We start from the raw sequence: 24,852 nt of genomic DNA on the forward strand, positions 1-24,852 counted from the left end.
CCTTAAGACCCCCTTGCAGAAGTATTTGAAGATGCTCTTTTGCTGGATGTGAGCTCGCCTTACAAGAGGTCCTTCGGTGTTGTGCCGCCCTCAATGCGACGAACGTAGGCATGCCAGTGTAGTCGGCGCTGTTGGAGCAGGGTGATGACACTTAGGATCGTGGCATGGAAAATAAAACGTCAATGTTTGTAACTCGGTCATTTCAGCTAATGACGAGGATGCAGCACAGACTGCGCACGTGGAAGGCGTTGAGTTCCTTTTCTTGTCCAGATGGTCGGTCTGGTGGGTGTGGCACTATGCCAATCCACCCATTGATCTCAGCATCCAAAGACAGATTGTCTGTCATGATGGAACCGAGGTAGGTGTCTCATCACCTCTAACTTGTCAATGTTGATGGGGATAGCTGTAAGCTGCTTGATGCTGTGGTTCATCATGTTTGTTTTGTCTTCTCTTTGTCTTTGTTGAGTGGGTTGCCATAGCGGATTCATCAAAAGCAGAGGTCTTCACTAACTTTAGCTTTTGCCTTCACATCCGATCTTGTGTGGGGTAGACATCCCTACTTTACACAACTGCAGATGTCAAAAGCCTCAGACGACGAGCTATCAAACTGCATGGAACATTTCATGTCAGTTTGGAGTGACTCGATCATATTGGTTAACCACTCTTGGCACACAATGTCAAAGGGTTCTGTGGGGTTAATGAATTTGACAGATTGGCGTCTGCTCTCTTCACTTTTTCTGCAGCTGACGATCTAGATCATGTCAGTCGAGAATCATTCTTCCTAGAATCCACACAGATTTGGGAGACACCATTTCAGCATGTGTCTGTAGTCTGTTCAGGATCAAACAAGCGAAGAGTTTTCCTGCGATGCTCAGCAAAGAGACATAGATGTAGTTGTTACAAATGCTTCCATCATCCTTGTCCTTCCATCCCCTTTCTGCAGTTGACAGCCTCTCGAGGGATCCCATCCATTCTGAGCATTTGACGGAAAAAGAGCTTATCAACGGCCTTTCTCAGCTCCTCCGCCAAGGATTTCTCCTCCTCCATTACTGCCAGGCACTAAATGGCTTCCAGTGCAGAGTAAGAGATGTTGTTTTCCTCTGCTCGCCTCTATGACTGATTGTTATGCCCCTTGCAGATTTTAGGGCCACTATGTTGCTTTTAAGTTGGACCTTTGTCCTTCGTGATACTTTCGTACACACCTTGGATGATCCCCTCATCAGTTGATAATTGAATGCTCTCACAGACATGCAGCAAGCTGTCATTCCCGGATGTTATTGTTGTTTTCTGTAATTTGCTGCCGTCTGTACTGGGAGCTTGCAGGGTCTTCTGATAGGGGTATTATTTGAATTCTCTGATCGCTTTGCATTTCTTAAATAGTCAGTGACAGGGATGAGCTCGTGGGAGTGGGCATTAAGCCAATCAGGTTCCTCCTGCTTCTTCCCAAATGCTGAGAATGAAGCGTCATTGAGAGTGTCTCAGATGGCCAAATCTCTGCTTGGCATCTCACCACGGAGGTTCTGTAACCAGATAATCATACAGGGCACCAGTAAAGGAGTCTAATCTGTGTGCGTGTGAGGTCTTGTTCACATCTATACGAGTCTTTCCCTCCAGCTTAGTGAGGTGCATCCTCTTAGGCTGGAATCTGACACTGCAGCAGACCAATGAATGGTCAGCACTGTGGAACAAAAATGTGATAAACACGTTACTGATCAGGTAACACCTGCTTTTACCAGGATGTCTCCGGGACACCTTGTGCTGAGGTTCAGTCTGGAAGAAGGAATCCATGCTGCACAGGCTGCGGTTTGCACAACTCGTTCATTCATCTTGGCGATACGAGATTCTGCCTGACAGTAACATCTGTTCTTGACTGGTGATCATTGATAATGGTCTCGGGATGGTGGTACAACTGGAACTTGTCCTTTTGGGTAGGACGAGCACCCTGATGAGTCCTGTTGGATGTAACGGATGTAATGAGCGTTGAGTTCAGGACAGCACCGTGCTTGCTGGTTTGTTCAGCTCCTGCAGCATGTCCACTTGCAGTCTTTAGAGTTTGTTGTTGATGACAGCATCTTGGTAACATCACTCATCTCCCGGGGGCCCATTGACAATCCGGTCGTCCAGCATTTTCAACCTAAGAGCTAGCTTCTGGAGTTTATTTTTCCCTTCTTTGTTGTCTCATTTGGTGCAAAGTTTACAGTCCTCGTGTCAGGTGTGCCAGAGCACAAAAGATTGATCCTTTCCACCATCGGAAGAAGCCCCTGGTGCTATATTCTATGCTATTAAAGCTAGGCTTATCACTGGCAGACTCCTGCTTCCTGGATTGTGTCCTTGACTGTGAAGTGATTCTGGAGCTACCTCTCCAGGGTGCGGGCCTGGGCAGCTTGATGTCCGTGCAACAGGTACCCCCTCTCCATGTGTCGCTGATAGATAAAAGGGAAAGGCAAAATGCAATACTATTTGGCATCACAGGCGTCGCAATAGCAACCTGGAGGGCGTTGAAGACAACAGCATACTGTCTAAGGGAATCTCACTTCAGATTTCCCACAACCTTTCCCATTGATGGGAACAGCCGCAAGGCAGTGAGGCTTTGGAATGAGAGTTCTCCTTCTTCTTTGAGAGCCAAGGGTGATGAGACACCTTTGCCCAAAGAGTCTGGTTGCGGGTGCCAGTTTGCTGTTTGTCTCCAATGGCACCCAAGCTTTCAGTCTTGGTCAGGTCACAGTTTATTAAAAAGAAGTTGTGAATAAAAATATGACTTCTGAATAATTAATACACACTGTCTTTAAGAAAAGGATACAGTATGTTTTTCCTTCAATGAGAGGCATATGTTAGACAGGAGCTTGACTATTTTTTAAGTAACAAAATACACATATTGTACCCATTTGGGGAATCGAACCCGGGTCTTGGGCGTGACGAGCGAAGGCTCTAACCTTCGCGAACATTTATATAAACACATGCAAATGAGCTACTCGGAATCGTACACTGGACATTTCTTATTATTATGGAAAGGATTTTGTCGTTTTTATTGACACAATGTAGCGTATATTTGTGTATGCACTAGGTTACCAAAACTGAATAAATGGTGAAATAACACATTTCTATGAACAAATGCACAATGATATTTGTTATAGCTTACATCAATCGACAGCACAAAGAGGACACCCCACATGATACCTTATTTCCGTCAATATCACACCCGTGTCAGGCAGTAGTACATTTCTTTCGCTTCTCTCCCTTTTTTCTGCCCAATATTAAATCAAAGGCAGGGTGAAGGATATGTCGCAGTGCTTTCCCTACTTTCTTACATACTCAGAGCTCATGATCAAACGGAGCCTTGTCAACTCAGGTAGACATACTTTCTTTTGTCAACTCATGAAGTGTATCAAAATATGGTGTAATCCCTTGTGGTTGAAACGTTGGCTCCTCACCTCGCCCACGCCTGGTCGATCATGGTTATAATATAAGACGCTCATTATATCGTCAAATAAGTTTCGAATTAACGAAGATTTAACTAGCATGAAATTAGTTAACGGGAGAAATATCTTCAACATTATGTGACAAATACTTTTTGACAACATTTAATATAGAATCACTTTTGCTTGTAATTAACTGTAGGAAATAATGATATGGAAAACTTTACCTTAAGTCGCATATCCACAACACCAAGGAGGTCACTGATAAAAGAATATAAGTTCCAATATGTAATGTTCACTCTTTGGAGGACATGGGTAGCTATACCGATGCACAGAACAATAAGTTTAGTCAAGTCCGTTACTGCGGTCATCAGTGAGTTATCACCTCTTTCCATTGAGTTTCATCTTGGCATCCCCGATGTTTAAAACTAACCTGTAATTCAGGCCCTACGATAAGGTGTCCAAACAACGAGGCAACCTTTGTCTGGGCCATTGTGCTTATCCTGATTACCAGATTGGTATCCCCATTTACGACTTTGAATTCCGCGTTACGTGGCAGAAAATGGCTTCCCTTTTATTGTTGCATCAGTATATTCAGTAAGGGGGGTAATTCAAATCTAATCTTAATTAAATCGCACAGGCTTTTAGATACAGTGTTGATTTACACCAAGTCAACGCCGTTCAATAGAAAGAAACGTTTAACTATAATCTTCTTGATTCGTGTAATTGTAATGTAGTTAACATCCAGTGTGTTTAACGAAAGTTTTTGAAGAAGTTTGTGCATCTTTTGTCAGAAGCTTTGGAACCCAACAAGCTGATGCTGTCTTCATTGCCAAAGTTTCTGCGATAATGGAATTTACTTTCTCCCCCGAATAGTTACTCAACAAACAAATCACCCGCTGGTCAGTTATCACTATATCGTGGACTCTCTAGATCACTTCTGAAGTTGCTGACCTGACAGTCCTTTCAGGATTGGAGTCGTCTTCAAGACTCGCCCTGCCACGTTTAAACACGTCTCCACATCTTTATGGTCCTGTAGAAAGAAAGAGACATCCTACTTTAATGTTGTGCGGATCACTTTTGGAGTTAAGCCCTTTGTCTGCAAGTACTTGATCACTGCAATTCCTCAAGGTTGTCCATTGCATAAAGGTCATGGAGCCAGTTTATGTTACGGACTTGTCACAGCAAACATTTCTGCTCATTTGACGCAATTGTGTCCTGATATACCTCTCTGACATCATGGAATGTCCACAACAACAGGTTTTAACTATTACGCATTTCCTTCCTTGTGAGGCTCAGAACCCGCCCATCATGCGATACCGGTTGCCTCAGATCAGTTGAAAAAATGACAGGACCACCTGCAGGGAAGCCCATGTCTAACGCTAAAAATTACCAGTTTCTTCCCCACCATGACCATTAATGGTGACAATGTTTGTACTGAACACCATTTTATGCCAAGTGCGAAAATACATATTGTTATAAAGGAGCACCAAGGTTGAAATTACAAGATTACAGGGACCTTTGTGTATACAAGTATTTTTTCACATAATACATAACAAACTCAAAAATTTTAAAGCCTCATTTTGTTTGTTTTTAACAAAATTGATGTAATGATGATCGACAATCATGATACTATTTGTGTACCTTAAAACCTTGTTTGATAAGAGTTCTGAATAATAAACCTTCCATCTGTTTTATACAAAGACAGAAGCTGAGTTAAAAAGGGCTATTTAATTTATTTACCATTTTGGACCTCTTATGCTTAAGCTTATTAGTCTTCAGAGCTGGCGCCAGTAACTCAGCTATTATTTTCAAGATGAGTGGCAGACAGTTCAATTTTTTCAACAATCTTAAGCATAATTCTACCATGACATTGCCCGATGATCTAATCATGAATACGTGCGCAAGAAAAATGATTTGGCGTTAAAACACGCATTTTGGTCATGGTAGTAAGCTAAACATATTGTGTTTTAAATTTTTGAGGTGGATCATCGTTATTGTTTTCAAGCGTTTCAAGCCAAAAGTGATGAATGTCTCAGACGTTTACCACTTTGGTGAAACCTCCTTTCTATCTCGCTTGGGGTTTAACGACGCTGTTAACAGTATTCAAGTTTATATCGCGGCGTGTCAGCTCAATGTGGGGGGAAAGGCCGAAATGATGCAGGTATCAGACGTTTACCAGTTCGGCGAAACCCACGTGCACGGGTATGGTGCTGACAAACCTAGAAACATAATCGGGCCGAACCGAGATGCGAACCCGTTATCACAGGTGTTTGGCGTATCCAAGGGACAGAACTCTGCACAGCAAATTGGGGCGCTGCCCCCTATAACCAGTGAAGAACAGTGACCTTCGAATGAATGTGACGCTGTGGTTCTTCCAGATTAATGTTTCAGCCGTCGTGCAAATAGTGACCGCACTAATACGATTAGTTAAAACGGAATGATGGGCGGCGGATTATTCAGTTTGTATAAGTTGTGCAAACCCTTTAAATATAAAACCGTATGAAGGGAAATAGAGCTATAGATTTATCACCCAAAACTGGCTCCCACAGGAGATATCGCTTGGGTAAGATCAAGCGATATCTACATTGTAGATATCGTTGCAATGACATTGCATCACAATGCTTTGCAGACCATTGTGACATTATTGGTAACCATGACGCCACAATCAAATGACATCTCTAATGGTTCTGCTACTGAAGCTGTTAGCAGTACATTTACACATTTTCCAATTGTTAAGAAAAAATCATTAGAGGAAACTGGAATACACAAATGATAGAAAACACGTCTTCATAATATCTGACTTATTGTGGATAGAGAGCTATATTTTCAACATTAACAAGAAGATGACAATTTACCTATTTCATAATCGGACAAAGCATCAGTGTCCAAGCTTTCATAAGAGTATAATTCGACTCTGTTTTATGGATAAAATTCATTTGAGTTGCCAGCATCATCCGTGTCTTAATCTAGAACCTACGGTTTCACGCAAGTTTGAAAACGAGGTTGGCACTTCTCTGTTATATGTACTTGGACGACCTCATATTCCTGTCTGGAGTGATAAAACATAATATCTATCTTAACGATCTTGAAACAGAGACGTGCATAAAAATGTATGTGACTTGATATCTGATGCGATACAGTATGTTGCGAAATATCTTAAGTCGATGGCTCAAGATGCACGATTGTAAATTTAGTCTGTCGCCTCCACACAGACCCATTTCTATCAATCATGGTCGTGTTAGTCCTCTTAATAAGTTAGTCCATGTCGGTGGGAAGAGTTTAATCTTGTGGAGCATGTTCCACTTCAGACGTCCTTGGTCTGATAGGTTGATGTGTATGACATTAGTGTACATCCATGTCAGTTGTTGATTTCATGATCTGTGGACCTGTCAATTGGTAATCGTTGATGTGTTGATTGTTAATTGTGTGTGTGTGTTATTGTCCATGTGTTGATTGGTAATCGTTGATTGTTAATTGAGTGTGTGTGTGTGTGTGTATTTGCGTGTGCGTGTGCGTGTGTGTGTCATTGTGCCGATTGGTAATTGTTGATGTGTTGATTGTTAATTGAGTGTGTGTGTGTGATTGCCCATGTGTCGATTGGTAATCGTTGATGTGTTGATTGTTAATTGTGTGTGTGTGTGTGTGTGTGTGTGTGTGTGTTATTATGCCGATTAGTAATTGTTGATGTGTTGATTTTTAATTGTGTGTGTATCATCGTCAATTGTTAATATGCTGCTGTGTCGATTGTTGTGATGATATATGTTGTTAACTTAATTCTCAATGTGTTTTTGTTGTTGTGTTTTTTAATGTGAAATGTTGATGTTTCGCATGTCCTTCTTGATTGTGACTGTCAATGTTTGATACATCGATAGTTTTTTGTCAATAAATAATTGACATTTTTGACATGGTAATAATTTACATTATGGAATTTAGAGTGTTTGATAACAAAAGCGTCACAACTTTCTCCATATTCATAAGAAATCAATTGTACTAGTCCGACTGTATCGTGAGCATGTGTTTATGAATCAGTATGAAATAGTGATGAACCAGGTGTTCGCGAAAAGGTAGGCAACCAAGACTTGGGCATCTGTTCACCTGAAAAATAACACGGAATATGCATCAAATTCGGAAATGTCCTCCACATGTCTACCTTAAAACCTTTCTTAAACTTCACTGAGGCCTTCTGTGCAAGATTCGTATGAAATATTGGTAGCAAGAGCATGCTCGATTGTCCCTCAAAAAGTTGTGAAATGTAAACAGCAAAGGCTGGAGCTGTAGGTACATTGCTAGACATACAGTCTTGTGGGGAGGTTTTGGTCACTCTGAATCTTTCTGCATAGATCTAAATATGAAACACACGAGGTGCTCTAACTGGTTCCCTTAATTTCTAGACCAGGGCCCACTTGCTCAAAGCGATCTTAGCGCATACTTTAACATAGGCTTACAATAGTCGTAGCGCTAAGATCGTTTTGTGTAAGTGGGCCCAGGTGGGTGTCTCGGTGGAAGGGAATTGGCTATTTGATGGTTATTGAACGATAATAGATAGATCATCGATATACCTGAAGCTTCTTTGCCAATGCAAATTACCTTGTTTCGACATAGCCAATTCCGGTTCATATGCATAAAGAAACCCATCAGTAAGAAGGGGAGCACAAATGATACTCATTGGGATGCCTACTTTTGATCTAAATGTCTTATTCCAAATGTTACAAAAACCGCACCATCATCTGATTACACTGAGTACGATCAACATTTTAACGTCGAAAGTGAACTGCCATATCATAAACCTTGCACAAACAGCAAACATTTGAACAAGAACTTCCTATTCTATATAACATTTCAAACTGCCCATGTTAAGTTAATCAAGCGACTCAAATGATTATTGTCTAATAATTCAAGGTCGACTGTCGAAGCGCGTAAATAGAACATTGAACTGTTTTTCTAATAACACAATTATTGTCGTTTCATTGCACCACGAGACGATGTATGGACGTAATAGGAGGCAATGACATTGTTATGCTCAGACAGATATCTGCAGTTCAGTTGAAATCATCTGCATTAAAGGTATTTTTGCTATCCTAAGAAAACTCTCATGTGTGACAAGAGGGATGACAACTTTCTTTTGTGCTCGGAAGTTGTTTGATCAAGGTTACAACATTAAAGGCCTCAGTAAAGCTTTCAAAAGGTTTTATAGTAGACATTTTTGAGAACATTTGTTCCCGTGTTTTTTTAGGTGAGCGATTGACTTGCCTTTGCATGTGTTTGTGACGGATGTGACCGGTAAGACAGGATATGCTCACCTTTTTGCGAACACTTCGTGTCATCACTATATATTAGTGATTAATAAACGCATGCTCATGATATAGTCGGAGTCGTACAATCGCCTCAGCTTTTGGCAGAGATTCCTATAAATATGGAAAGGATTTTGTGACTTTTATTATTAAGCCAATAGTTTGTACATTGTAAATGTCCATATGCCATGTAATTTAGTCTTCCGTTCCACATAATCCATACACATACCAACACCTAACTAAGCCTCACGCTGTGGTTAATGGTAATCTTACGTAACTGATGTATCAGAATCATGAAGATACTAAAACTACAAGGTAGAAAACGTATTTAGAGTTTTTGTCACAAAAAATGAAATTTTGCGTGCGTCATGTTTTCCAAGAGATAAGTCAAATAGTTACTATTGTATGTTTAGACAGTTTGTGTGGGAAGCACATTGGAACGAATAAAACCTATTTAGCGATCTCAAGGTCTTGGTATACACAAGCGCTACTATCTCCAGGGTTACAAAGACAAAACTAACTGAACCACTTCGTATCCTTCACTGTGATAAAACAGAAGGAAATGAACTACTTTTCCTCTCAGACTTTGCCGATTTATAATGTTTCCAACTATATTCACGTGTTGTGTTACTGTTTATCGTCAGGAAGTCACACGTGTTTGCTTTTATACGAGGTAAGTCGTTCCCGACTGTCGGCGTATTGAATCGCCTTAATGGCGGCCATCCTCCTTTTAGCCCAACAGTTACCGTATTCCGTGGCAAATGTGTTTTAAATTGGTTTAATAGCGTTCCAAAACAGCTTTAGATGGCTGAGTGTCGATCGTACATAAACTGTCAGCATTTGAACTACGCTACTTCATGTCAGGGCCCGGAAGGGAGCGACCCGACAGATTTTTCCGCTATTCGGAAATAATCCTGCGCTAAGTAACATTGCAAGTAGGGGTTGCACGTTATGATGTAAGTCGGAATACATCCAGAATGGGAGCGCGGTATCGTAGACCGGATGTTTCACTGTTGTGAAACTTCGTTCACTCAAATCCTCTTAAACAACGTCAACAAATCACTTAGGAAAATGTCAAGCTATGGTGCCGGTGCAGCAGGCTCAAATCAGTCTCTTATAGAGTTCAGAATGCTATAAGCCAAGTCTCAGGTCTCTCCCCTCTTTAGGCCCAAAACACTCACCTACATTACATTATTACAGTATTCTTCTACCCCTGTTCAGATTTGGCATTAACCCTGTTCTTAAGCTTTCGGATGTTCATGTGAACTACTCTAATAAAAAGGTAGTAGCTGACTGTCGAGAAATGTTTATATTCGTGGACAGTAGCTCGGAGTGCAAGAAATTCCACTTTAGTTTCTTCTGCAATAATCATATGAGGATTGAACTTCGACGCATTGAAATACTAAAATGACTGTATACCCATATAAAATATATGCTCTATTTGTTTGTTTGTTTGTTGATTAACGCCGCACTCAGCAATATTCCAGCTATATGACGGCGGTCTGTAAATAATCGAGTCTGGACCAGACAATTCAGTGATTGACATCATGAGCATCGATCCACGCAATTGGGACCGATGAAATGCATCAACCAAGTCCGGGAGCTTGACCACCCGACCCAGTTAGTCGCCTCTTACGACAAGCATAGTCGCCTGTTACGGCAAGCTTGGGTTGCTGAAGACCTATTCTACCCCGGATCTTCACGGGTGGTTCTATTTGTCCCGGTCCTTCCTTTTTATAATATATTATTTGATTTGGATTTCATAATACGAGAAATCAGAGGATATAATAATGGAACACTGTCTCCTCTCTACATGACATTTGTAAGATAGCTGCGTGATAAGTCGCAAATGTTAATGAAGAACGAAGCGTGGTTTATTTCAAGTCATTGTTCTATAATGACGTAATGTCTTGAGATTCGAACATTGGCTGTCAACTTGATGACGTACGTCGTACATTGGGCGACGTAATTATTGAGAGGGGAGTGTCTAGTGAGTTGTTCCCCATAGATGTAGCAGGGCAACGCAGATAAACGCGATGGCCGAACGATCGCATCCAAAACCTGGAGTGATATGACAATCGGTATTGGGAGAAAAGGTACAGGTAATGGACGTGAGGATTGTGAGAATATGCGGAAAGTACCCGCCTGTGAATAAAATGGACCTGTCCGACATTGCCGAGGTCGGATTCTATAGAGGGAGTCATCTTTACTTAATAGGGATACATATTTTTAAAGCTTGTACATTTCACCATAATCCTTAAAGAGGCTGTACATAACACTGATATCTCATATAAGAAATAAACAACTCGTGGTCATTGTTTACCGTACAATAAAACACTGCAGGAAGAATAAACCACTACGTAGAAAGAATTAACAAAGAGAATTGACTTATGGAATGGTTTCTGCATTCAAAGTATACATTTGGGATTCCAATTATGCACACGAAGTTGTTTTATTTTCCCAAGTTTGCCTGTGTTTGTTTGAACGGAACATGCACCTTTACCGCCATTATCAATCCAACGTATGCACACATTCTCTCAAAAACATAACTCATTCAACATGTTTTTGAATTCATTTTCTTAAATAAAAACGGCAAAACATTTTCCGTAGTCATAAACAATATCTGCTAAATGCAGAGTCCATTGTCCAGTTCCGACCGTGCCATAAACATGTGTCGTTGAATCACTACGAAAAAGGTTTCACCAGAACGAACTGAGACATTTCTAATATAAAACTATTCGCTTTTTAGTAAGTTTGAAGAGAATGGACACATAAATATGTAGTGATACGGATCTCCGGAGTCGTGATCACATGTTCAGGATGCATATGTCTGAGAAAACGACACAACGACATGGGGGCTGGGCACATGTGTCATCCAAGCATCACCCCACCCCTACCCCCACGTCACACCACATACGTCACCAATACATCTATAAATGTATACACACACATACTAGAACATACAGTCAAACATGGATATTTGAAATAGTAAGGGAAGCCATTTGGGCCTACAAGGGTGGAGTGCTCGGAGCCTGGGGGCAGTGATCTGAGCCAAGGCTTAAAACACTACAGACCGCCTCCGTGGTCTAGTGGTAGAGCGTCCGCCCGGAGAGCGGAATGTCGGGAGTTCGATCCCAGGCCGCGTCATACCAAAAGACGTTAAAAGATGGTACTTGTTGTTACCCTGTCTGGCGCGCGGCATTAAGGAGCTAAAACAAGGACTGGTCGGCTCAGAGTCAGTATACTGTGTCTGAGTGAGGTATTCATGTAAAACTGCGGCATGGTATCGCAGTGAGCTAATACTATAAATCGGCATCAGTCCGGTCTAGTACAAGCAGCCACACACACACGTGCATGCACGTCGCTATATAAGTGCAAAAATCTTGGACGCGACTTTAAACCCCATTTCACCTCAACCTAGACCCAAGTCACTCTAGAGTGATCTCAGTCAAGGCCTAAATCACCACAGCGTGAGGTAAGCCTGGGATTAGGTTGTGCCTCGTACACCGGCAACTACATCATTAGCTATGAAGGTGGAAAGAAACTTTCACCAGCCGTCATGGAGCTGTTCACAAGCACACAAATCATACTTTCACCAAGGTCTAGTAACATCGCATTACTTCATTTGTTGTCGACTTTGTTTTGTGTAGGGTTAATGTACGCTAAAACCGACCAAAAACCCTTGTTGAAAAGGCTTTGATGACAAATTGGCAACAAACATCATTAGCGCTATTAAGATTTGTAGAGACTACATTTCACCAGCCGCCATATAGCTAGTCTACAAACAAACAAACAAACAAACAATACCTTCGCCAAGATTAAATAGCAGCACTCGACTTAATATGTCGTCCACTCTTGTTTGTATAGGGTTAATGTACACTGAAACCGACAAAAACAACAACTCTCGATTGCAAGTCTGTGATGACCGATTTGCATCGCATGAAATGCGATTCTATAAAAAAGCATTGTTATGATGACTTACAAGATTAACTCTCATCACTATAAATGAGAAAAAAACAACATTTATCACATATTCAGTTTCACGATGGAATATCGATTCCACTGACAAATCCTGATTTTTCCTGGCTATATGTACTGGAACATCAAATAAAAGCAGAGAAGAATTTCTGAAATTGAAACGCTGTATGATTTGACTGAGTGTTTCCCTACTTTCTGTCAATATCATATCAAAGGCCGGGTGTTGAATATGTCGCGGTAGATTCTTCCCCAGGATTACAGAGCCTAAACGGAAGTTTGACTGAACAGGGTGAGATGTCTTCTTTTGACACCTCCTGAAAAGGAATGTTAGAAATATATATTGTTGATCCTAAAGGTTATAAAGTCCCATCGTTACGTTGCTGGCAGGTGTTCAATACCCTACAGTTTTATAATATATGACTAACCAACCAACCAATCAACCAACCAACCAACTATATATATATATATATATAAGCACAGTAAAGTTCTAACTCTCAGGCACAATATAGTAATAATTAAATAAGTGGCGTAAGATTGAACACAGTTTTAATAGGCTAGCGCTTTCAACTCGTACCACGTACGAGTCTCATCAGGCCATAACTGAATAACGGACATGAAGTAGTAACATATAGTTACGTGACGTCATAACATTTAGGAAACTATGACGTCACAATGCCAAGGTATACACCTTGGTATTGTGACGTCATAGTTTATATATATATATATATATATATATATATAATCAGATGATATTCAAAAAGATTAGTTTATATGAAGATCATGTTTCTTGAGAAGAGCCTTAACATTATATGACAACATTAAAATGCTGATGTATCAGTTTAGATACACGTATGCTGCAAAATCAGCAAACATCAAGATGTCAAAGGTAATATTTCCAAAGTGTTAGCTGCATTTCGACTTATTACTTTAATAACTATTGAGGCCCTGAAATCCAAGTCGGTGTCATACTAATCAGAATCGAAACTAATAGTCAGAATCAAATGAATAAAAGTTTCTCCTTACAGATGCAAACTTCTGAGGTTGTTTCTTTATACTAGCTGGCTTGATTCAAAGATTTTTGTTTGTTTGTTTGTTTGTTTGTTGTTAACGCCGAACTCAGCAATATTCCAGCTTGATTCACAGACTCTTTTGTTGATGATGTCATCAAGGTAACTGAACTGTGTACCATGAAACATGATATTACCGAGGCTCACATCCTGAAGCACAGGTATATTATTGCACTTGTAGGGGGAAACGGGGGTATCACTCGCAAGTTCAAGTTCACGTTCAGTTTCTACCCGTGAAACCCGGCGTTGGAATAGGTTTCAGCAACCCATGCTTTCCGTTAAAGGCGACTATTTTTGGCGTAAGAGGCGACTAACGGGATCAGGTGGTAAGGCTCGCTGGCTTGGTTTGAAGCATGCCATCGTATCTAAATTGCGTAGATTGATGCTCATGATGTCAATCACTGGATTGCCTTGTCCAGTCTTGATCATTTAAATACAGCCGTCATATAGCTGGAATATTGCTGGGTGCGGCATTAAGCAACGAACAAACAAATAAACAACTTTCAGTTTTATTTTCATGGAGGATGTGACCGAGGGACACCAAACGATAAGTAGATGATGGTTTGTTTCGACCAAAGACTGTACAATGTCATTCTATGGATGATACCGAATCCCAGGGATGGCGAACTCGTGACGAGAACATTGGCATTTAACTGTGGTTAAAGTCATTAGATTGAGTAACTGTTAGGGGTGGGACGGGTACTCGGGTCGGGTGGGTACTGAGCAGGACCCGGGTACCCACAGGACTACCCGTACACGAAGTAAGTCACGTGATTATATTGTTTAATGGCAAGAATTATCTAGAACTCTATGGTTTCACTATAAGTGACCAATGTTCACATTTCCCACCGACTATGCACACAATCCTTCTGACTTCATATGTTTGCATAAAGATAAAACATCAGACAACTTCAGTGTAGGCATGACCAGTTCATGTTATACCTGTATCTAAATACATTTTGACAGGAGTACCGTCAAACGTTTCCCAATCGGATATTTTGTACCTATCTCTTGAGACCTAAATCGGGTACCGGGTAGGGACGGGTAATAGGTGGCTGGGTACCCGGGTAGTAAATTTGGGTTATCCCTCTTGTCCACTCAGTGAAAGTTTGGCATTGTGATTGCTGAAACATTACCTGCATTATTTAAAAAGGTATAAACGATAATAACCTTTATGGTACATAATCATAAGACATATCACAAGGTCACAAGGAATCCTTTTTAAGAAAGTGGTTCCGGATCGCATTTTTTCAGACATACATGAACGATCGAGCTGATCGAGGTAAGACCAAGCGACGGAACATGTGGGACATCAATTGCTGTTTGGTGCCATTCGCTCTTACCGCAATTAAATATTCTCCTCTGAACATTTAATTGATTTTTTTACATTTAATCACAGGGACCCTCGTCTGATACAAGGGAGGATGTTCCCAATACCATTTTTGGTCATTTTTGCAAATGTTAAAAGTTGGTGCAGGGACGCGAGGTCACAGGTATTCCTTTTGAGAGGGTAGTTTCGGATCGTGAATCTTTTCTGCAGTTATCGAAACATAACACTCAATTTTCATTCCACTCGAGTAAATCAGAATCGCAGATAATAGAATAACAGAACCACGTGGTATGTTTTAACTGAAGTAATGTTTGTAGGGTGAATTTATCCTGATACCAGAAACCCACGCTGGCAAGTCTTTAACGAACGAAAAGTAATTCTATATCTAAAGCATGGTTATGATGACATTAATCTCATCACGATTAAATCAGAAAAAAAACCCGTTTTGCTGAAATTTTGAGATTTCAGATGGAGTATTGATTGTATTTGAACATCCTTGATGTACTTGCTTATTACCACTTAAAATAGTAATAGCTGAGACTTATAGAATGTTTGAAATTGAGAAGAAATGAAAATCTTGATGAGCAAGTTTAAAACCATTGAGTGAGTTGGGTTTAACGCCACTTTTAACAGTATTCCAGTTATATCACGGTGTGTCAGCTTAATGTGGAAAGCTCGAAGTTATTCAGGTCTCAGACATTTACCAATTCGGTGAAACCTACGAGCACGGGTATGGTGCTGACAAACCTAGAAACATAATCGGGGCGAACCGGGATTCGAGCCCACAATTATAGGTTTCTGGCGTGCCCAAGAGACGCAACTCTGCACAGCGAATCGCGGCGCCTTAGTCAACTGGGTCACCCGTGCCCCCTTTAAATGAAATTTTGTACCGGTTACCTAACGGTTGGGAAATGATGTAGACTGATATACATATGCAAATGTACACAAATAAAAAGCCTCGCAAACCATTTCCATAATCATAAGAATTATCTACCAAAAGTCCATTGTACGATTCCGACTACATTATAAGCATGTACATGTGTTTCTGAATCACGATCAAAATAGTGATGAAACCTGGTGTTCGCGAAAAGGTCCAAGCCCTACGATTAGCTGATCCAAACAATGAGATGGCCTTTGTCTAGACCAATGCGTCTATCCTGTTTTCCGGTATGTAATCCTCATTTGGCGATGTTGGCTTCTGCACCTCGTAGCCGAACCACGATGTTGATGAATGTTGATTTACTTTTCATTGACGCTTCTCTATAAATGGAACGTCTTTTTCTATTTTTATCAGTGTAAATCAGTGTGCGTTAATGTCGTATATTTTTAATGAAAGTTTGTGTCTTTGGATGGTACCGGTGAATGGTGTGGAGAGAGATGTGTCTGTTGGGTCATACAACCACTGTCTTAAAATTTAGTCCCCTCTGATTGTCACATGAGCCGACCACATGGATTTTAGGAACGATATCTTACATCGTAGCTAAATGTTTTATATGTATTTTGATGATTTCTTTCCTGCATGTCTTTTTTTTAATTATTGATGGTTTTTAGAAGTATCTCTCAACTCCATGTGGAGTGGCTCCATTTTTGTCAAATCGTATTTGGTTGTATTTTACTTGTATTTTATCTGAAGTTAAACTGGAATAAATTATCTGTCTGTCTGTCTGTCTGGATGGATGGAGTGGTCATGGCATCTCTGCCCGACGGCGTAGGACGTTGTTGCTGCTTTCAGTCACTGGTTTGCCTGATCCGGACACTACTATTTACAGCCCGCCTTCATTAAGCTGGAAATGCAAAATGTATTGATATGTGCGGCGTTAAACAAGAAGCAGACAAATCTGTTTAAAGATATATTACAGAGTATCTCCCGGAAAGCATTTATTTGCCTTTGCTCTTCCAGAACCACTGGTTTCACTTCTATTTAAAATACTCTTTGGACGACGAATCTGATTAAAGATATATTCGTGAATATCTACCGGGGAGCATTTGTTTGCCTTTGGTTATTCCAGAACCACTGGATTCACTTATATTTAACATATCCTTTGGACGACGAATCTGATTAAAAGTATATTACAGAGTATCTCCCGGGAAGCATTTATTTGCCTTTGCTATTCCAGAACCACTGGATTCACTTCTATTTAAAATGCTCTCCGGACGACGAATCTGATTAAAGATATATTCAAGAGTATCTCCCGGGGAGCATTTGTTTGCCTTTGCTTATTCCAGAACCACTGGTTTCACTTCTATTAAACATATTCTTTGGACGCCAACTCTAATTGAAGGAAAATTACAGAGTATCTGCCGGGGTGCATTAATTAGCCTTTCCTTATTCTAGAACTGCGGGTTTCACTTCTATTTCACGTGCACTTTGGATGACCTTGTTTGGCTTTATGCGCTGCTGGAACGTATTGTTTACCTTCACGTTCAAAACAAAGACGTGTCATTGAGTGACTTATGTCCTGAAAAAGTCCTGATTGTGGCAGAAACGACCGTCGCCTAAAAGGTTGGTGGTGATTGCTATGTCATATTCATACTAATTGTTAACATGTTCATTAATTGTTTATGTGTATGTGTTGTTGTGAGTGTGTCAATAGTTATTTGTTGACGTGCGGATGAATGTATTCTTAACTTATGTGTAGATACTGTGATTGTTATATGTTTAATGAAGCGATTGCTAATTTTTAATGTGTCTGTGTTTCGATGAATTAATTGTTAATTGTGGAATGGGTGTGTGAATATATTGATATATCTAGTGTTTATTGTTAACATTTATTTTTAAGTTTTTTTGCTAATGGGTCGGTGGTCAATTGTTGACCTATCTATTGAAAATTGTTTATGTTTTGATTGAAATCCTAGCTTTGCTTATTTTAAGTTCTTCCTGTGGTTGGATAAGATGTTTACAATAATGTGAAATCCAAGAGCTGGCATACCGATACCTATCAACATAATCAGGACAAAACAGAGTTCTAACCCACGATGACATGTTTATGGCACACCGTAGGGACACAACCCACATAGCAAATAACATGGACAAGACATGATCGTGCCGTGACGTATCCGATTACACTGCATGCAATCATGTTAACATCAGAAACGATCTACACTTCAAACCTAATGTACTCATGACAGTCTTCATGACAGGCATTTCCGTTTCACAATCAAATTTCAGATAGCCAATGTTTTGTCAGTCAGGAGACTCACATGAATACTCAAAACATAAACAGTTTTCCAAATGACACAATCAACGCCATTTCATTGCACCAGCGAGACGATCTACGGACGTATTAGGAAGCAACGCTATTGTAGCGCCAAATAATCCCTACTATTTGTGGAAAACTACATTTAAGGCGTGTTTGTAATCGAGAAAACGATTTTATGACATGAGTTGTAACTGTATAATACCCACATATCATCTTAATTAGTCTTCAGTTCCACATAATCCACACCCACACTTAACTAAGCATCACTTTGTGTTTAAAGGGAGTCTTACGTTACTGATTACTTGTGATGTACCAGCGCCATGAAGATACTAAAATTACCAGGTGGAAAATGCATATTAACTGCTTGTGCGTCATGCTTTCAAAGAGTTGTGAAGAATACTGTGGCATGATCGAAGTGAAGTATATTGAATCTTGTATGAGGAACAATAGCGGGTGTTTCTTCTTATAGACCTGGTATACACAAACACCATCATCTCCTGGGTTGCAAAGATAAAACTTACTGAACCACTTCGTTCTCCTTAACTGTGATAAAACAGAAGGAAATGAACTTCTTTTCCTCTCAGACTTTACCAATCTACAACGATTCCAAATATGTTCATGTATTATTTTACTGTTTATCGTCAGGAAGTCACAAGTGTTTGTTTTTGTCCGACGTAAGTAGTTCCAGACTGTCGGCGTATTGACTCGCCTTAATGGCGGCCATCCCCCTTTTAGGCTCCCAGTTGATGTATTCCGCGGCAAATGTGGTTGAAATTTAATAGCGTTCCTTAGAAATAGCTGAGGGTCGATCGCACATAAACTGTCTGCACTTGACAACCTGGAACTCCATTTCACGTCCTGGATGTGAGCCAGAGAGTAAAGCTGGATTAGTAAGGATCGGTGAGGTGAGGTGAGGTGAAATGGGGTTTAACGTCGCGTCCAAGATTATTGCACTTATATAGCGATGTGCATGTACGTGTGTGTGTTTGTGTGGCTGCTTGTACTAGTCCGGACTGATGCCGATTTATAGTGCTAGCTCACTGAGATACCATGCCGCAGTTGAACTTGAATACCCCACTCAGACACAGTATACTGACTCCGAGCCGACCAGTCCTTGTTTTAGCCCCTTAATGCCGAGCGCCAGACTGGGTAACAACAAGTACCATCTTTTAACGTCTTTTGGTATGACGCGGTCGGGGATGGAACCCCGGATCTTCCGCTCTCCGGGCGGAAGCTCTACCACTAGACCACGGAGGCGGTCTAGTAAGGATCGGACGTTGTGATGTCTGAAGGGTGACACCAAGAACTAGGGTTCGCAATCGTAGACATTTTTGCACTTCGCTTGACCCGGAACTTAGTGAGAAGCACTGTCTAGATTACATTGTTTATCATGAGCTTCATTATGTATACCATTTTTCCGCCAAAGTGCAGTGATCGTGACATGACAATATACTCCAATATTTCGAATTATAAATGCGTTATTTTATAATTGTGAGTGAGTGAGTGAGTAAGGTTTTACGCCGCTTTTAGCAATATTCCAGCAATATCACGGCGGGGGACACCAGAAATTATTATTGTGAGCACGGGACATCAATTTCATGATTTACAGTAAATGTTTACTACTCAACTCAAACTGTCGTTTAAAGGGACGCTTTGTCCATTCAAGTCAATCTATCGCGGACAATTAATGACTTTGTGAAATCTACCAATTATACATTATAATTATACAAAAAACAAACAGGAACAAATCCCAATTTGGCATAATTTGCCTGTTGCTTATATTAGGGGACTGCCTTCGTGGTTTAGTGGCAGAGCTTCTACCTGAAGAGCGAAGGTCGGGGATACGATCGGCTCGGCCGCGTCATACCAAAAGACGTCACAATATGGTACTTGATCTTACCCTGTCTGGCGCTCGGCATAAATGGCTAAAACAAGGACTGGTCGGCTGGGTGTCAGGATACTGTGCCTGAGTGGGGTTTACATGTTGAACTGCGGTATGTTAGACTAGTAGGCTATTACTATCAATCGGCATCAGTCCGGACCAGTACACGCAGCCACACTCTAGTACAATTTGTATTGGATACTATTGATTTATGAACCTTGCGCTCACAATCGCAGAGTTGCCTGTAATAAACACACCATAGTTCATTGTTCTGAGTTCACCGGTACATACTGTTCACCATGTGAGTTCATTAAGAGCAGAGGGCGTGACCCAATGGAACAGCACAGCCTGATACGGGGCTTGTGGTACTCAATTATGTCATGTAACAACAGGGAGCTAGTGAGACGAGGTTTGGTGAATGCAGAGATGATGCCACTGTCATGAATTGAATGTCGCTCTACGTCAGTAATTAAGAAAATGCGTCAGTACCACCGACAGTTTATAGCACACGGACATGTATTAATTATGATGTTTATGAAAGATAAATAATATACACATGTAGTTCAAATACAATAATAATAATAATAATACCAGGTGTTCGTGAAAAGGTATATATCCTGCCCCAGCGTAGCACCTATCACAAACGCATGCAATGACAAGTCAATTAAAGCTTCATTGAGGCCATAAATATCTGGCCTGATGAAAGTTTACCACTTTTTGGTAAGAGTTGTATGACATTCTTTAAAATCTTCGTTGGAAGAGCATGCTCGATTGTATTCACAAAGTTGTGAAATGTAGACACCAAAGGCTGGAGCTGCTGAAATGTTGCTCAACATAAAAGTTGCAAGATTGAAGTCTTGGCATTAAGTTTTGTAGAGAGTTTCTTTGCTACTCTGAATCTTTTGCATCGATATAAAAATGAAAAAGATTAATGCGCATTGTCTTGAATACTTTCTCTTTATATAAAGAAAGTCGTTCCTTGATTATGTTGAGGATTATAGTTGGTCTTTGATATTTTGTAGTACTTTTGCTAAATCCAGTAACACATCTCTCTTTGTACGGATTTCTATTGAGCTTTGGAATCGAATCTGTTTGTAAACACCGTAAACTACATTACAAACTACACAGAATAGTTATATAAGTCATTCGTACGATTCTGGCGATTGATTTTTAAAAAAAATACAAAATGATAACGTAGAAACCCCGTGCCATTTTTTATTTATTTAAAAGATCATTTCCTGTAAAAGTATATTATAGACATCGTCCTTACATCTTTTTTTCAGATTTACACGAACGAACGGCATGGCTGCAGTTACTGCATGGTGCTATAAGCTCTTACCACAATAAAATATTCTCCTTTTAACAATTAATTGTTTTAGTGATATTATATAACAGGGGCCTTCGTATAATACTGGGGGCACGGGTGGCCCAGTCGTCTAAGGCGCCGCGAGTCGCTGTGCAGAGTTGCGTCCCTTGGGCACGCCAGAAACCTATGATTGTGGGTTCGAATCCCGGTTCGCCCCGATTACGTTTCTAGGTTTGTCAGCACCTACCCGTGCTCGTGGGTTTCACCGAAGTGGTAAACGTCTGAGACATGAATCACTTCGGGCTTGCCTCCCACATTAAGCTGACACGCCGCGATATAACTGGAATAATGTTAAAAGCGGCGTTAAACCCAACTAACTCACTCACTCACTCGTATAATACTTGGCAGTCTTATAGATGGGAAGTCCCGATACTATTTTTAGACATTCTTTCAAATGATGCAATTTGGTTTACTTTTGAAAAGTAGTTCCTGGTCGACAATCTTTTCTGCAGTTATTAAAAATTACATGGTTCAATTTTGATTCCACGTCAGTCAATCAGAACCGCGGAAAATAGAATAGAACACGCACTATGTAATTTTAACAACTGCAAACTACGGATATAACGAACTCAAAGGGACCACTAATTTTATTTCGTTATAAACGTAGTTCGTTATAAGCATAAATACAGCATAACTACAGCAAATAGTCGGGACAAAAAAGTAAATTCGCCATATCCATCGTTATAAGCGTGTTCGTTATAAACGTATTTTACTGTATTTGATTTGCAGATTACCTGTACACTGACACCACAAGCCACGTTTGCAAGTTTGTAATGAACGAAATGCGATTCTGTAGCAAAGGCGTTTTTATGATGACCTTACTCGTACTACCTCACATCGCGATTAAATCAGATAAAAACCTTTTAGTTGAAGTTGTGAGATTTCAGATGGAATATTGATAGTATTTGAGCAGCCTCGTGTACCTGCTACAGATATTACCTCTTAAAATAGCAATAGCTGAGACTGACAGAATGTCTGAAATTGAGAAGAAGTGAAGATGAGCAAGTATAACATTACAATTATGTATCAGTTACCTGTCATTTGGCAAATGTGTGTAAAATGTCTGTTAGTTCAGGAAGATTAAAATGGGATTGGTGATATTCCAGATCTAGCACTTTCGTGGAGTGTGATACGGAGACAGATACACATGCGCAAATATACCCAACATACATCTGAATAATTCGTAATAAATTGGAGGTTCATACATTGAATGCGTTATTTCACAAGGATTTGGCAGCAACAGCAGCTATTTATATAGCGCCGAGTTCCAACTAGACTGCTCACATGCGCGTTATATTATTATTACCCGGTCAATGGATTATTCACCGCTCCCTAATTTATCTGTTGGGTGCTAAAAGGTTAACAGTCATTTTGCCATATCATCCTACCAGGTACCCATTCACTGCTGAATGAACAGAGGCATATGTCGAACAGCGGAGACACAACGTGTGCTACTTATGTTTCAGTGTGGGGCAGGTCCGAAGCCCAAGAAACTCCCAGGACTGAAGCCGACGAATACTTCCTACGTTGCTTAACTCCACCCGATTTGTGACCTGTGTGCTGTGCACAGGACCATGTGCCACAACGTAATAACGCTGAGTGATTTCATAAATTTCCTCTTACAAAAATATTATTTTATTTATCTATTTATTGTATACGTGTGTATAAGGATATATTCTATTGTGTGACATGTAGCTCAGAAACGTATCCATTTGGGGATGCTGAACAGTAACAAATGTATCCTCTACAAATCATAAAGCATACACCTTGGTACTTTACATCTTCCCGAGGCAAGAGAGGCAACTGACTATAAAAGTCCAGTTTCCACCCTTGCCGAACCATGCTGGAATTCCTGGGCTCGACCGTAGCGCCATCAGTGGTTATTACGAGTTATGCCCCTTCTATGCCTCTCCTATGGACCAATCCGATTCCACCTCTCGTATCACTTGCATTTGCTTCAAACAAAACTGCGGCGCCCAGTCAAGACGATCTGATCGATAATCAAAATCTATATTGTGATAAAATGAGTCTTTCGTCGCGAAGTGCTTCAAATTACTTGAGCACCTTCATTAAAAACATGAAAAGATGTAGAAAATATTTGTTGACAACGAGTGAGTGGTGCACATGCTTTGCAAATCCCGCAATCGACCTAAATCTGCATGACAGATTACGAACGGGATTTCGATTTCGGAGCTCGATTGGACTATGCATAGACTCGTTAGTCCAGCCAAAATGTAACTCCATAATACCAGCCTACTTCGACAAGGGTGGAAACTGGACATTTATATTGTCAGTTAACTCACTTGCCTCGGGAAGATGGTTAATCCCCAAAATGGTTGGATCGATTACACAAGATCATGATCTGAAAGAAAGGAAAATATCAGTAAAATATTTGCATCATGGTATAAAACAATTTTAATCAAATATATCTTTAAAACCAACATAATGCAACCTACATCATATAACCTCGTGGAATACATTACACACATTATATCCTGTAGCTTAGTAGTGTTTAAGTGAACCGGCGTATTTTAGACATGTTTGCATGGAACATACATCTGCCAAGTAACCAAATACAAAAATCGTCAACGTCAGTGAATAATCGATTGCAGTTGATTATCCGCTTAAGCAGAAACCATTTGGGGTGAAAGGCAAAATAATGATGAAAATTATACGAATGGATCACTGAAATTATGTGAAGACAGCAGCTGTTCGCGAAATGGGTAAGCATGTCCTGCTTTACCGGTAGCACCCGCCACTCACACAAAGAGCAAAAAAGTGTTTGTTGGCTGAGGAAAGCACAGCAGTGCTCGATAATACCCTTGAGCGAACTATTCATGTACAGATAGATAAATCGTCAACGCCAAAGAATAATCAGTCTCGACTATCCACCGAAACAGATTCCATAAGGCGTAAAAGTGCAAATTATATAAATGGATCACTGGAAATAAGAATATCTTGTAATTAAGGTCAGAAGGTTGCCGCCAGTAGAAACCCTAAGACATAGACTAAGACCGTCCTGGCTTCTATGCCTTAACAACTCAACTTCTGTCACCTAATATAGAACAACAGCAATCTGACAAACTATACAATGGTCTTAGGGAGTTTCAATAGGTTAGCCTTTTATAGACTAATACTTGTCTAAAAGTCTTTGTGTCTTCGCATACACTAACGACACTCACAAGTGAAACCACACGCAATGTACAAATCAGTTCGTTGAAGAACGAAATAAAGTGTATAATCGTTCCAGTTGTAACTATTTAAAACCTTGGCAAAATTGGCTGGACCAGCGTTAAGTGTCTGTTGATCGATAAAATGT

Source organism: Haliotis cracherodii, unplaced genomic scaffold (genome assembly GCF_022045235.1).
Source record: "Haliotis cracherodii isolate W230 unplaced genomic scaffold, xgHalCrac1.p SCAF_5, whole genome shotgun sequence".
NCBI lineage: Eukaryota > Metazoa > Mollusca > Gastropoda > Lepetellida > Haliotidae > Haliotis > Haliotis cracherodii.